The sequence below is a fragment of the Apteryx rowi genome, unplaced genomic scaffold, assembly GCF_003343035.1.
Source record: "Apteryx rowi isolate R43461 unplaced genomic scaffold, aptRow1 scaffold_12, whole genome shotgun sequence".
Classification (NCBI taxonomy): Eukaryota; Metazoa; Chordata; class Aves; order Apterygiformes; family Apterygidae; genus Apteryx; species Apteryx rowi.
In genome coordinates, this window is record NW_020447419.1 from 4775386 (window position 1) to 4789830 (window position 14445).

Consider the following 14445-nt stretch of genomic DNA (forward strand, 5'->3'; position numbering starts at 1 on the left):
GTTGGGGGGGGGGGTCTGGATAGCAGAACGAATCCCCACCTGGGGCCCTTTTACACAGCTGCAGGGGCCTCTCCCTGCAGGAGCCTCTGCTCATGGTGTCTTCTGCGCTTCTGGAGAGAAGGAAGAGGAGAAAGGGGTTTGCATACAGCCCTGCTCATGCAGGAAGCAGGGTGGAAGAGGCGACGCCTGCTCGGCCAGCTAGAAGAGAGCTATGCGTTGCCTGTGCTTAAAGGCAGAAGGGGTGCGCAGAAGTCTAGGCACTAGCAGATCTAGTCACAGAAGTTGGGGCCTACAAGTCATTAGAAAGAGAGGATTTATTTTTTTTTACTTATAAACCTAACTTGCACTTAAGCCACATTTCAGTATCTATGTCCTTTTGCAAGGCTGGGTTCCCTGGCTCCTGATACATAAAATGAGGATCATTGTACTTTCTTGCCTTCTGACACTTCAAAGATTGTAAGGTGTAATAGTAAAGAAGGTGATATACATACCCAAGATGTCAGAGAAAATAAACTAATATCAGGCTAAATGGATAAGAGAGGTCAAATTTATTCCTTTGGAGAACTAGTATTCAAGTTGCAATAATGTGTTGCAAAGCTATTTTATTTCACAGTGGAAACTGTGCAGACAAACTTTAATGAAACCTGAACTATGCAAAAGTCAAATGATTTGGACTTTCTTAACAAAGGTTAAGATTCAGGTCACATTTACTAAAAACACAGTTAATTTGAGAATCATTTGGGACACCTGGCTACTTCAAAATAATGCAAATTTCACAGTCCTTTCATGATGTTCTTGCATTTTAGCCAAACATTTTTTGAAGCTCTGTGGCTTTCATTAAGTTTGTTTGAAGATACGAGCAAAATTCAATCCCTTTATTTGCAGAGGCAACTTATAAAGAATAAACTCAAACGAGATGGAAAATCAAGCTGTTTTTCTCCGGCTCCTAGGCACTCACTGCTAACGACCCAGCAGACCAGTCCCGGTACCACTGCAGTGAAACTCTCACTGAAGTCTCTCTCCTACTGTCCTTAGACGTCTCCGGGAGCTCCCCGCCAGGCAGCTCACTGCAGTTTCATGTAAGAGCTGGACACTTCAGGATTAGCTTTCTTCATGAAGCTTTTCTAGCTTTTCAAGTTTTGTCAGAGCCACAGATTTCAAAGGCTACCAGCAAGAGAGCTGGGCACAGTAAATAGCCCCAGCTAAAGTGACTATTGGTAACTTTGTCTGAGGAGGTCCCGGAGGGCTGAAAGTGGCAGACTGCAGCCTCTGATCCCAGCCCCTTCCCCACCGCAGGCTTCCAGCATATCCAGTGCCCTCTGCTAAATCAAAAATGGGAGAAAAAACGATGCAACGACCTTGAAAAGCACCTGCTCTCTGATCCTCTACATGTGGACCTGGGCCTGCAGCACAATTCTGCTGACACTTGCACCCGCTGATAACTCCAGGCGTGCTCCCACTGAACTTATCCTGAACACCACTTAGGACCCTTAGGCAGCAGAGCAATATAGGTGACAAATAACGATGCTTGTAAATAACAGTAAATAAAGATAATAATGATCTGGGTGCACATGTGGAGAACCAGGCCCTTTTTTAGGAGTTCAGCTGATGAAAGCAGCCAGAAAAGCCATCTCTCAGGCCTGCTCTGCCTCAGGGCTAAGAGCAACAAGACAGAGGTGGACTATACTCATAGAGCATCTACAACCCAGACTGCGCAGAGCAAGCAGATCTGCTGAAGAAGATGGTACTCTCTCCCTACATATATACAAAGCAAATGAACACTGCTACTAGCTTTCAAACCCAGACAGCTTCTCATGACAGCCGGGGATCAAAATCAGCAACCTCAGCAAGACTTCAGGGGACCAATAAGGTCAGAATCTTTTATCAAGATTGACTGTATTTTGAGAATATTAATTTCAACATTATCAAGATAAAATTAGTAATATTGAAATGAATGATTAACCACACAGCTTCCAGGAAGTGCAACCTTACAAACTAAATCTCTTCTTGAAAGTTATTTTTTATCTAAACACATGGAGCCTTTAATGATGAAATAACTTAATCTATCCAATCTGCAGAAGTGTTTCTGAGGAGTATAGAATTCTTGCACACTTTCTTGCAAGTGTGGCACATTGCCAAATAAATACATATATAAATCCTCACTTTTTTTCCTAAAGAACAGTTCAAGCAAGGAACTAACATGGCATTTCCCACAAATCATTCCGATGTCTCTGCTTTTCTATTTCATTCTTCCCCTTGTACTGCTTTATATCTGCCTTCTCCTTCTAATTTGGAGGTTCCTCAGTTCAGCGGGTATGTTTTATGACGTGTAGGTGGAGCAAGGCCCTGACCTCTCCTTTCAGGCCTTCAGGTACGCACAGCAAACTGGAATAAAATCACAAAAGCCTCCTCCGCCACTGCAGACCTGAATCCCAGCTGCCCCCCGGCCACGCACCGCTCACAGGCCTGGGAGGCAGCAGCCGCCGAGGCGTCACGCCAGCCACCTTGCCTCCGTGCGAAGCCACAGCGCGCGCGCGCGCCCTCATTACGCGTGAGCTGATAGGCCACCTGCATCAGGCGTTGATCCTGACCTTCACCCTTTGACTACAAACAGCCGCGCGTGTCGAAAGCTGTTTACCACAAAGCCCAGACTGCGAAGGGTGTGTATCAAGGGCAACTGGAGTCCACCTACGTCAGGCCCAGACAGTACAGGTGCTGTGCAGGACTAACAGGCTGCCTCTCTGTCACGATCAGCAAAGGGCCTGGGGGCTTCCCTGGGGTCTCAGAAGAGAGCAAGTAGCCTACAGCAAACTCCTCCCTCCAGCTTCACAGCTTAGTCTCCTCCCCTTGGGTACTGGCAGCTCAAAAAATGCTGCTGCTGATGGGAAGGAAGTCCTTAGCAAGACTTTTGGCTGCATGATTAAGGACCTTAGGGGTCCTGCGGATATCTGAAACTGGAGCAAACAGGAGGCAAAGTGAGAATCAAGCTCCTGGCTAACATACCATAGCTAGCAGAAGACCAAGGCTCACTCAGATCTGCTGAACGCTGCGGGTTCCCCGCTCCTCTCCTCTCCCTGCTTCTGAATTCACAGCAGAGCTCCTGGATGCCCCTAATCCTGGTGCCAAGCTGAGCTGAAAGCTAAGTAAGACGCTTCATTCCCTGCGTCCCGAGATGCATCCAGTCGCTGTGGCAATGGAGAGACAGCTCTCACAGCAAGGCCCCATCATAATAAGTCACTCCTGAGACAAGCACACAGACCTCCCCCTGCAACAACATGAGGATGCAGCACAGCTCAAAATATATTATGGTGCAGGACCTCCCAAAATTATATTCTGGCTTGTGGGTGGTGGGTTACCCTGCTACAGCTACGTCCCTGCATCCTGCAATATGGGTTTTCCAGCTGTGGGTCCCCTCTGTGGATGCAGTTAGTGAAAGTGGGGAGTCTCTCAGGCCAGGGATGCTCCAAAATTACAGTACAAGCTTTGGCTGGAAATAGGCCTAGCACTCAGCAGGCTGCTCAGGTGCAAGAAGCCTTCAAAGCGTTACTGGTGCGCGTTTTGGAGATCTGCATGATGTAGAGACGGCAGCCTGGCTTCCCACCCCACTCTGTGGAGCATAAGTAGATTACTTTTGCTTTCAGAGGCTTTCAAGAGGCCACCACCAAAATACACTGTTCCAGCAATAGCTCTGAGAAGGAATTACCGTAAAATACATGCAGCTACAACGCCCCATCCGACTGTGATTATGGAAACAATCTGAGTAGTGGGAACTGGGGACAAGGAGTTACTAATTCGATTCCCTGTAGTGTTCTCATACATAAAAAGAGAAGATAGCTAGTGGACTTGAGATAACACTACCGATACACTGTGTTTGGGAAGCATCTGTGTGCATCTCATGCCTACTGGAGATGTGATGATGCACAATTATTAGAGTGATCAAAAAGGAGGTATCGGGGTATCTGGTAAAAAACAGTCAATGCGCAGGAACATAATTTCAAAACCCTGTGCAAGTCAACATCCAGATGGTTTCTCCCAATGAGAAATAGGTCCTGTTTTTTGTTTTAAAATGCACGGTACCCCTATGTAATCCAAGAGCGCTTTCATCTTGGTATATGCAGATCTTTATTAGGGTGCTTGGACAGGAAAGATTTCCTCAGAGTGAGCAATGTTAGTGAATAATACCAAATTTTACACAGCCATAGCCATGATTGCTGGTGTTTCCTTGCCTCTGTCTGAGTGAGAAGGATGCAGACAGCACAGGGTGGCCTTTAAGATGCCCTAGTTGTAGATTGTATTGTTGTTCCAAAAACTGCTTAGACACATATGCGGTTTTGGCTTCTGAGAACTGGGTTGAATGCTGGTTGAAAACTTCATGTACAGATGCCACTCTTGTGTTTACTAGAGTCTCAGATGATAAGGAAATTATAATCAGTGTCTTATTATATATAAATAAAATATTATATAATTATCATATACACACGTGTGCACATTATTATAATCAGTCTGCTCTGCATGAAATATAAACAATCATTTCTGTTTTATGCCCCAAATAAAAGACCTGGAAGAGTCAGAAAATTATATTATTTATTACTGTGAGTATATGAGGAGGCAGGGAAATACACACCCTATTATGTTTTTGCAATAAGCCCAGAACTGGAAGAATATTACTAATTTAAGGATGAACAATGTCTGTTAACTTTTGGTAAAAGATCTGCAGGCATGAAGTTGGCAGGTTGCATTTTCAGAGTCCACCACTCTAAAGGTTACAGCGGACATTTCAGTTGTTGGGCCAGTTTCATGAGGGGAAAGACAAGGTAGACCTGATTACTTGGGGAGCAGGGAGCGATCTGATGTGCCCAAAAGTGAAGCCTCTGGGCCTTTGGTTCGTAGATTGAACTTTTTTACCCACAGAAAATGGCAAACTCCCCTAGGACATGGGATTTGAAGGCCCTAAAGAGTATTGTCCCCAGTTCTTTCACTGTTCTGAAAAAATTCATGAAGTTGGCCCTTTACTCAGGGAAGAGCACCATGGCCTCACCAGCACGATGCCTGGGGAGAAGCAGAACTTTTAGAATGGTGTCAGAACAACAGGGTTAAAACTTTTGATCTGCAGAATGAGATTTTCTGTTACCGCCAGCAGGATGTTTGTATTTTGAGGTGGGTCTGAATCCTCAATAGGAAAGAGATCACGTCAGTGATGAAGCCGCCCTTTGTTATAAAGGAGGAGAAAAAATTCAGGACAGAGAAACAGTATTTAGAGCCTTATCAGTACATAACCTCCATGTGTCTCTGCATGGCTAGGTACAGATTTGTATTTTTAAAGCCCTGAAACACAGCGCTTCACCCCAGGACAGCTATCACAGACAGACAAACATATTCAGCCCCATCAATACAGTGGCTGTTGTGTATCTGACACAAAGAAAACACTGAGAATCATCACGCACTGACAGTGATGCGGTTGCTATTGGGAAACTCATGGCCTTTGAATTTAACAGTATTTTTCCCCACATTTTGTCTCCTGCTACTGCAAAACAGAGTGATGCGTGTTAATGAGATCAACATACTGTCTCATTTCTATCAGAACAAGGCAAAAGTTATCTCTATAGCACGCTGTCTGGACCATTTGTGAATGCCAGAACTGGACAGGGAGCCTGTGGCCTTTTTAAAGGAAGCTCAACTACTGTGGCCTCTGGCAGCTAGAGATATTCTTTTTTGGAGAAAGAACCAATGCTTCGTGCTTGTATTACAAACCCAAACCCAACAAAGTAGTCCATTATTATGATTTTAGCAGACTATACTCTCCTTCCTGGATATCCTGAAAATTATTCATAATAATTTTGATTCTCTCTTAAATTAATCCAGAGTTGTCAAAATTAAAATGTGTCTTCTGAGAAGGCTTTTCTCCCCCATGTCACCTGTCAGAGTGGGCAACAAACTTACTTATATTCCCTCTCTAGCACATATACAAAAGCAGGCATCAAGAAACACAGTGAGGAAAGGGCCTTCCTGGGAAATCAGAGCAAAGGAGAGAGGATTGCTAAAAATCTACAAAATTTGTCATTTTGAAGAGAAATGTAACTTTCTGATTATGAAAATCTCTATCTCTGGCAGAGAGGAAAGGCCTCAAGATTTCCCACGTGGTATATAACCCTAGGAAAAGAAAGGGAGTATGGAGAAAATAATAAGTTCAACCAAAAAGAAGGGGTGCATTTATGCAGGCACATGAAACTGGTGAACTCCACTGAATGACAAATAGCCAAAATGTTTTTAATTTTTCTAAGCAGTAGATTTGGTGAAGAAAATCCTCCCCGAATTCAGCACTGTGAAAAATGCTAGTTAACGCTTCTGCTCTTGGTTTTCAACAGAATACATGGTTTCATCATGTGACTTAAAGGACATTGAAAGGAGGTGAAAAGGTGCCTCTTCAAAACGCCTTGGCAACATGCCAGACACACATTGGTATTAGCAATGTATGTAGCAGGGTATTTCATAGCCTGTTTTATTGCTGCTTATGCTCATTTAGAATGATGCAACTTCTCAGAGAGGTTGCAAAATTCCTGCCTCTATCATGACACAGATCTGGTGATATTTGAGATGTCAAGAAAAAAAAAAAGAAGAAGAAGAGAAAGAAAAAAGAAAAAGAAAAAGCTTCTCCAAGTGATAGTTCAGGGGAAATCACAAATGAACTCCTGACAGACCAATTCTTTAGAGTTTTTTGGGGGAAGACTGAAAAAGCACAAGTGCAAGTTCTTGAGGAAAGGTCCATATAAATGTCATGCAGATTGCTCTACACTGTGCTACCTATGAAAATCCACCAATTTGGACAGTTTAAAAGAGTTTGTTCTGGAGTACGGCTTGGTTCCCAGGAGAACAACCTTAAAAAAGATAAGAGGTAACTGGTATTTATTGTGAGGAACTAAAATCAGAAACACAAACACTTAAGCAGACTGAGAAAATTGTCTGAAAAGATGGTTATCACCAAAAAGGTTAAATATATCCCCTACACTGACTGAAGATGGAAGTATCCTTTCCTATCATTCTCAGAGGACCTGATAACTGTGATGAAAGTCACTTTATAAAAATGGATTGGATAATGCTGAGCAATACTTGAAAATACTATGCGGTGTTATAGTTGTTAGTAACCTCTATTTGAGGTATTGCTTTGCAAATATTCTTTCATTAATTTTGTGGGAGGTTAACGATGGTTGGCTGTTTCGCAGCCACAAAATAAGCACCGTTATCTTCGATGATTTGGTGGACTCTTCTGGTGACAGTGGTGAGAATGAAAGTGCCTCTGCCAAGTACCTACATCATGGGAATCTGACTGCCGTATAAATAGCCCAGAATATTTTCACTGGAGTGAAAATCAGACCTTCTGCAAGTCTAAACACAAAGTGCACCATTCTTTTTAAAACAACCCAGGATACATGCATACTCTAACTTTTGGTGAGACAAATGAACCCAAACCTGCCAAAGTTATTTTTACAAACTATGAAGGATGCAACAACAACAACAACAAAAAAAGCCTTATGGGTTATGTGGCTGGGGAGTTAAATGCTTCTGTCTCTGAGACTTTTCAGAGCAGGGCTTTTTCCTGCAGGCTGGCAGTTGCTTAACTTTGGGGGGAGGGGGGGAAAACAAAACAACCCCCCCCCCCCCCACAACTGGATATGAAATAAGATGGGCCAGTGGTAGCCTCTTTTTCAAGCTGAGCCTGCCAAAAAAAAGATGTCATGGAGGGTGAAGAGAAATATGGCTTTCTTAGAATTTCTTTCCCAGTTCTACACCTGGTGGAGAATAAATCTATTCTACTCAGCCTTGGAAAATGTAGTGGCCACTGTCTTAGAAAAGCCCTCAGGGCTTTAAAATGACTATGACAAGTCACTAAACTGGGATTCTGAAAAAGAGATACAAGCACATAAAGAGTGTAAGCAATAAAAGGCTTTAAAAAATGGGGAGGGGAAGAAGCGCTGGGAGATGTAAGGGGGTGCTCATCCCATTGCTACATTTTTGCCAACCCTTTGATATTTGTCTTTCGACTAAGCAACAGTTAGGTTGAAAAACTATACTGCACCTGGTGTCCAGCCATCAGCTGGAGCAATTAAAGTCTCCTCCCTGAAGGAGAAAAATATCAGAGTCACACTGAAAATTCACTGGCGACTGAAATGAGAGCTGTTCTCTAAAGCAGAGGTTTAAACGAATGCAGCAAAGCCAAGTCTTACTCCTCCCTGCTTCAGAAATACCTGACACAGTCAAGCGATGTGCATAAAGGCAACTTAACTCAGTCTCATTCAGAGCAGGACCAGCGTGAGCCTGCCAAGGATCCCTGAACTCCACAGATCGCTGCTCTTGGCGCTCTGGAAGTGCTGGATGGTCTCAGCAAACATTAAACAGCCCTTTAGCCTGTGTTGTAAAATAAGCTGCATCAGTCTAAACATACTCCTGGAATGACTTGTAGCTTTTATCTCTTTTTGATGGTCCAACACACATGATTAAGTCCATGGGGATGTCCAGACCCAACACACTAGTGTTACAACTCTGCTTAAAGACTGGGAGTTTTGTATGAAAGCTCTGGCTAAATTGGATGCCCTTTCTTCTGTCCTGGCAAAACTGATAATGGGGGACCATCAGAATGCCTAAAAATATCCAGGGATAGACTACAAATACAGCATTATCACCACCTATAAAACGAATCAAAATGACTAAAAAAGCTGATCAAATCATTGTCTATTGCTTTTAATCTTCCAATTACTGCCTCTTCAAAATGTTAAGATTGGTAGGTAGTTTGTGGAGCTCAGGGTAGAAAAACAAACAAATGGGCAAACAAAAAGAGATACTTCTTTAAATTAGCAAAAGGTCTCTTATTGAGGAATACAATGAAAGATCTCACTAGTGACACATGATTAAGCTTGTTGAAAAGGATTTGTAACCCTCCCAGACATGATTGAAACACCATATTTGCTTTCTATAAATTATATCACCACCTGGTCATTTGATAGGAAGTTTTGAAAATCTGTTCAAAAGACCTCTTGCTATGATGCATGTGTGTCACATACCATGATAGGGGCAATAAAATGAAAGTCTTGTTTTCTTGTTGAGCCTGTTTGGACTGTCCTTGTATAAAATTCCACCAGAACTCTAGGAGTGAGACTCTCTCACTCTCGGGGGGGACCCAAACAGTCAAAAAAATTATTCCTGATCAGGAGCCACCAGGCATGCTGTCAGTCAGCATTCATGCAGACAGTTACATGCATACATACCCATCACTCAACTCCAATGGCTCTGCGGTGAGCAAGTCACCAGAGATCCAATTGCTGAGGAACATGTCTAAGAATGTCTTTTTCATACTGGAGTATTTTCACAAAATGCAGGTGAGCTGAGCAGTGTCCATACTTGTAGGTAGCCAATTTCTCCTCTGGTTTCTCTCTCTAACATTGTCAACCCTCACCTCCCTGCACCCCCTGGGGCCTGCTAACAGCAGTGAGCAGATCTCCTGCAAAGTGCATATCTGCCCTCAGATTCCCTGCTTTAATCAGTGAACACTGGCTGGGGCATCTCTGGTTGGGAAACAAGTCAAAGGCAGACAAGGTGTGTTCTTGGCAAATGCCTCCCTATTAGCTAGCAGAGCCTGATCTCTCCGGCGTTGCCAGCCATCATCCCTCCAGCTACATGGATTCTCTCCCACAATTTCTGTTCCTAAAGGCTGGACATTCAGTGTGGCATTGTTTAAATCCATGTAATCAATGCTGTTCTCGGTGATAAAAAATTGATAAGCAACAGAGGAGGGACCTCTGTGTAGAAGCTTTCTCTCTGCTGATCTGGGTGAGTAAGAGTTCAAACAGGTCTAGCTCAGTCTTGATACACACTTCAAAATCACAGTGAATGAGAGGCACAGTTAAAATATATCTCTATTATCTATGGGAAAGTTTCTCATCTTATTTCTCAGTTGCTTCTTCCTCAGAAATGGTGGGCCCCATGTCTATTTACCTTGCTTTTGAAGGGTTTAAGAGAAATAGGTGACAGGAATGAAATGGTGCTTCTTCTTTTAAGGTTTCTCTTTTTAATCTACTTCAGACATGAATCCTTCCCCGAAGCTACAGGATCCACCTTATTCAAAATGTCCTACTATTACATGAGCCTTGGTAATCTCCAGGCTCTTTCTCAAAAAGGGTACAGCTTTTTGAGACAGGCTGTTGAATATGTGCCTACACCCATCGCATTCATCACAAGGAATCATGAACCCCTTGGAGGGCATATCCTGCAATGGTTTTGGAATATGCAAGGATCCTCATAACTTTTACCACAACCGTTATTTATTTCTATTCAAAACCTCAAAGCTTTCTGAGGATCTAGGTACAGCTTGACCATCATCTTACCAAGTAGGAGTAAGTTACAATAGTCTTGCCTGTCCTTATTTCAGTGGTAATGGTGTCACCATAATTCACAGGATCTTAGTGCAAGTTGTCCTACATAAGGATGACAAACTGCTTGTACTTCTCATGGATGGGTATGCGGCATGACCCAGGTATAAAGAAGACAGCCCCTCCCAAATGCCCCCCACACCACTGCTCCGCAGTGTCCGGGTATCTGTGGTGAAGAGGAACTCACAAGCTCTGGCCCCTCCACAGCGTTACTTAAAAAGGGGATAGTTCACCATCCCTGGAAAACATTTAAGCACTGTTAGAGATTTTCAGGATAATCTTTCCAGCTATCTGTTTGCTGCTCAGCAGTATCTCAGGTGACTTGGCCTACCTGTCCTAACTTTGTTCACTCCTGAAGGGATGAATAATAGCACTGAGGCATAAATTATGCCCATTTCTTACCTCCCTCGGGAGATTTGAAAAGCAATATCTTCAGAGATATTGTTTCAGCTGTAGGAAAGAGTATTTCCACTAAATCCTCTTCCCAAGAATCTGAGAGATTCAAGGATATCACTGACAGGATTGTAAAACCTGAGCTGATGATTTATGGGAAAACCCCAGCACTGGCATTGCTGGACAGAGTCAGGGAGAAGCTCCCATCACTTACATTCTCGCCTGACAACAGCCCTGTCCAAACATCATAGATTTCTGAGACTTCCACCCAGCTGCTGAATTTAGCATACCACCCCAGCTACTTTCCCAGTAACTGTTTTCTTCTCTCCTTTCCTTTTACAGCTATAATGTTTTCAACCATCTAAACCCTGTCCATGTTTGCAGTTGACTTTTTTCTTCAAGGTAAAAAGAGTCAGTGCTCTCCCCTGATGATCTCTTACTGGCACCTCATTCTCCTCACTCTCTCTAATAACTCCATCCACTCTGAAAGTGTCACTGGCCTACATCTGTTAATAACCTTTTTCAAGGGCTCTTGTGGTTTCTAACACACTCGCATAACCTTCCTCAGCAGAAGGAGGGCCCCTCTTTTCCTTTCTTTTCTTCCCTTTCCTTTTTCCTTTCTCTCCTTCCCTTCCCCTCCCTTTTCCCTTTCCCTTTTCCCTTTCCATAAGGAAGAACATTATAAGAAAGTCTGGGACCTGGTAGCTCTAAGACACTGGTAGAAAATTGGGCCCAGAGCAAGGGTAAAGAATTTGCAGTCCTTCCACCAGGTGTCATAGGCAATGATTACAGGCAGGATTCAGTGGTGGCATTTGAAGGAATTCAGCTGATCGCTTAAGGGCAGTCCAGACCTAGAGCACACATCTACTCTCAGCTATAGGTGATTTAGTTCAAGTCTCCCCTTCTTCTGCCTTCTCACATTGCTACTTACTACTTCTCATGGCAATTAGGTTCTCCTCTCATGTGCACTTGTAGTTTAGGTCACTGAGGGAAAACAACCATATGCTATTTAGATGACATAACCCTTAGTGCCAATATGACGAAAAAAATAAAAAAAATAAATAAAAATCAAAGGCCAAGCGAGTTGGTGGCCAGCCCCTCGTGCTGGCCCAGGTGCCCAGCCCCCAGAAGCACCACAGCTCAGCCCCACAGAGGAGTCCAGCCCATAGCAAACTGCACCCAGCTGTGGACGTGCTCTTGCCTGTGGGGCAGGATTGTAATTTGCAGCTAATACGATAGGCTGGGGTGGAAGATGATGTAAGACATGGCCCACCCCACTCCCCCAGGTACTCGAAAGCGGTTTCATTCATTGATGGAGTAGGCGGCTTCTGCCTCCAAGTGACTAAGTGACTGCTCCCACTCACGGGGGAAGAATCCCGCTTCATGGGAAGGATCTGGCTGCTCTCTCCGGCACAGAAAGCAGGAGCAGAGGGAAAGCTGCTGGAGCAGACTTGCTGCCCTGGATGGCACAAGGCTTTGAGGGCCCTTTATATGAAGTGAGACCTAGAGAAGTCTTGGTTTGGCTCTCTTCTCAGGAAGGCTCATAACTTGATCTTATCAGATGACAATCTTACTCTGATTTTAGGGTGGGGGAGGAGGAAAGGTGCTCGTGTCACTAAAAACCAAAGTTGCAGTGGGCTTTACTGGCACACACGTTGCCAGTTTCAGCACAGGTGACTCAAGAAACGCACAAACTGAGTCATTATTTCAGTGACATCAATGCTACCTCCAGCGAATAGCTGAAACCCATCAAAAGAGCTGCGTGACAGGGCTGGTTCTGTTTTTACTCACCCTGCCCCTGTTACGGGATAACTAATGGATGTTGATTTTTTAGCTGTGGCAAACTGGCAGGTTTTATAAATTGGAAAAGTGAAGGTTAGTACAGGGCCCATGGCCTGGGGCTAGGGACCCTCTCCACCCTGGGGGTAGGAGACCACTTTCCCATGGGACAGCAGACAAGCAAGCACCTCTGACTGTCTCCGCAGCCCCATTAGCTGTGCCCCAGAACAGCTCCAGTTCTTGGGCCAAATGGCTTAAGCCAGCTACTTGCACCCTGCCTGCGGGCACAGAGCACAAGGGTGCCAGCTGCCTGCCCTGTTCCCACACAAGACCAGAGCTAGAGTGAAAATGAACATGTAGGCAGGGAGTCTGGGTTCAAGTCTAAACCCCAATCTAATGTGACAGCCCATGTGACACCCATCCATCATGGAGTTACTGGAGATTTTCTCCCTCTCGTGGAGTAGGAACAAGAAAGGGCATAAGTTTGCCACTCCAAAAAAAATAATAATAAAATAAAATAAAAAAATAAAAAAAATCAAGGAAATCCATATCTTGGGGAGGATACTGATGGTGTCAGAGCTGTAGGAAGACAGGGTCACTTTCCTTGCATCATTCCTTTATCCCACCTTGATCTCAACACTTAAACTTAGGATGCAGCAGTTAGAACAAGCTGTCTGTAGTGAAGTAGGATGTTAAAAAAAAAAAAAAAAAGAAAAAAGAACACACTCACATTTTGTTTCCTTTCTGCTAGGTTTAAATTTTAGATTAAATCACCCTGAAAAAGATGTTTGTGCAACAGGAAAATGTGGTGTTGAGATTATCAGAACAAAGTAGACAATAATATATTTCATGTGACTTGATTGCAAAAAATGACAAGGAAACCGCAGGACATTGGTGTGAATGCAATGGAACAAGGCCACAAAGTCTATGTTGTATGCCACAGATATAAGGGTTTATATAGACTTGAATGAGATTCAATTTAGATCAAAAGGACCTTCAAACTTTTTTTTTCTTTTAAGATAGAGACATGTCTTTTTGGCATTACACAGCTTGTGGCTATTGAGGCAGATCTGAAGGTAACAGGATATGGAGCGCTTACTTCTGATTTACTAGCACAAATGGCTTACACAGGCATGGAAAATAAACTGCTGTAAGCCCTTTGAGATCAGAGATAAGACTCATTAGCAGGACCGGCTGGGGAGTTTTTTCTCATCATTTCCTTGCCATGCTAATTTGGTACAAAGGTACTTCCCTGGCTGGCCTATTTTCACAACGTGACACCCAGACTCTGTAACGCATTCCCTGCGCTGACTTCCAAGCCTCGACCCCCCTCCCTCCCCATCCCGCTCTGCTCTTGCATTTGCCAGTGTCATTTCACACTGCTTCCTCTCACATCTCCCAGGTCAGTCCTATCTGTCCTCTTGATTCCTATCTTCCTACCGCATCTTCCTCGACCAGCGGGTGGGAAGTAATGACATGACAAACACAACTTAAATCCTGCAGCAATGGGCAATTTGGTCACTCTGGCAGCACAGTACTTCAACAGCAATCTAAAACACTCCTCCCTCAAAACAGCAGTCTGCAAGAACTAGAATACCTGGCCATCAAATACTGTGACAAGTAATTCACGAAAGACACCTCACTGTTCTTCTCCTGTATGTTTCTCACTATTGCAAAACTCAGTTCTAGGGCATTATGAGTGTAACTGGTCCCTGAGTCTTGTGCTGAAACACAATGCCCACTAGGACATCCTAGTACAGATCATTTGCTCCGGAGAGCTGATGTTAGCTGGGAGCTAATCATGTCTCTTCCTCAGAAAGCTTTCTCCTTCAGTTCTCATCAGCCTACCAGT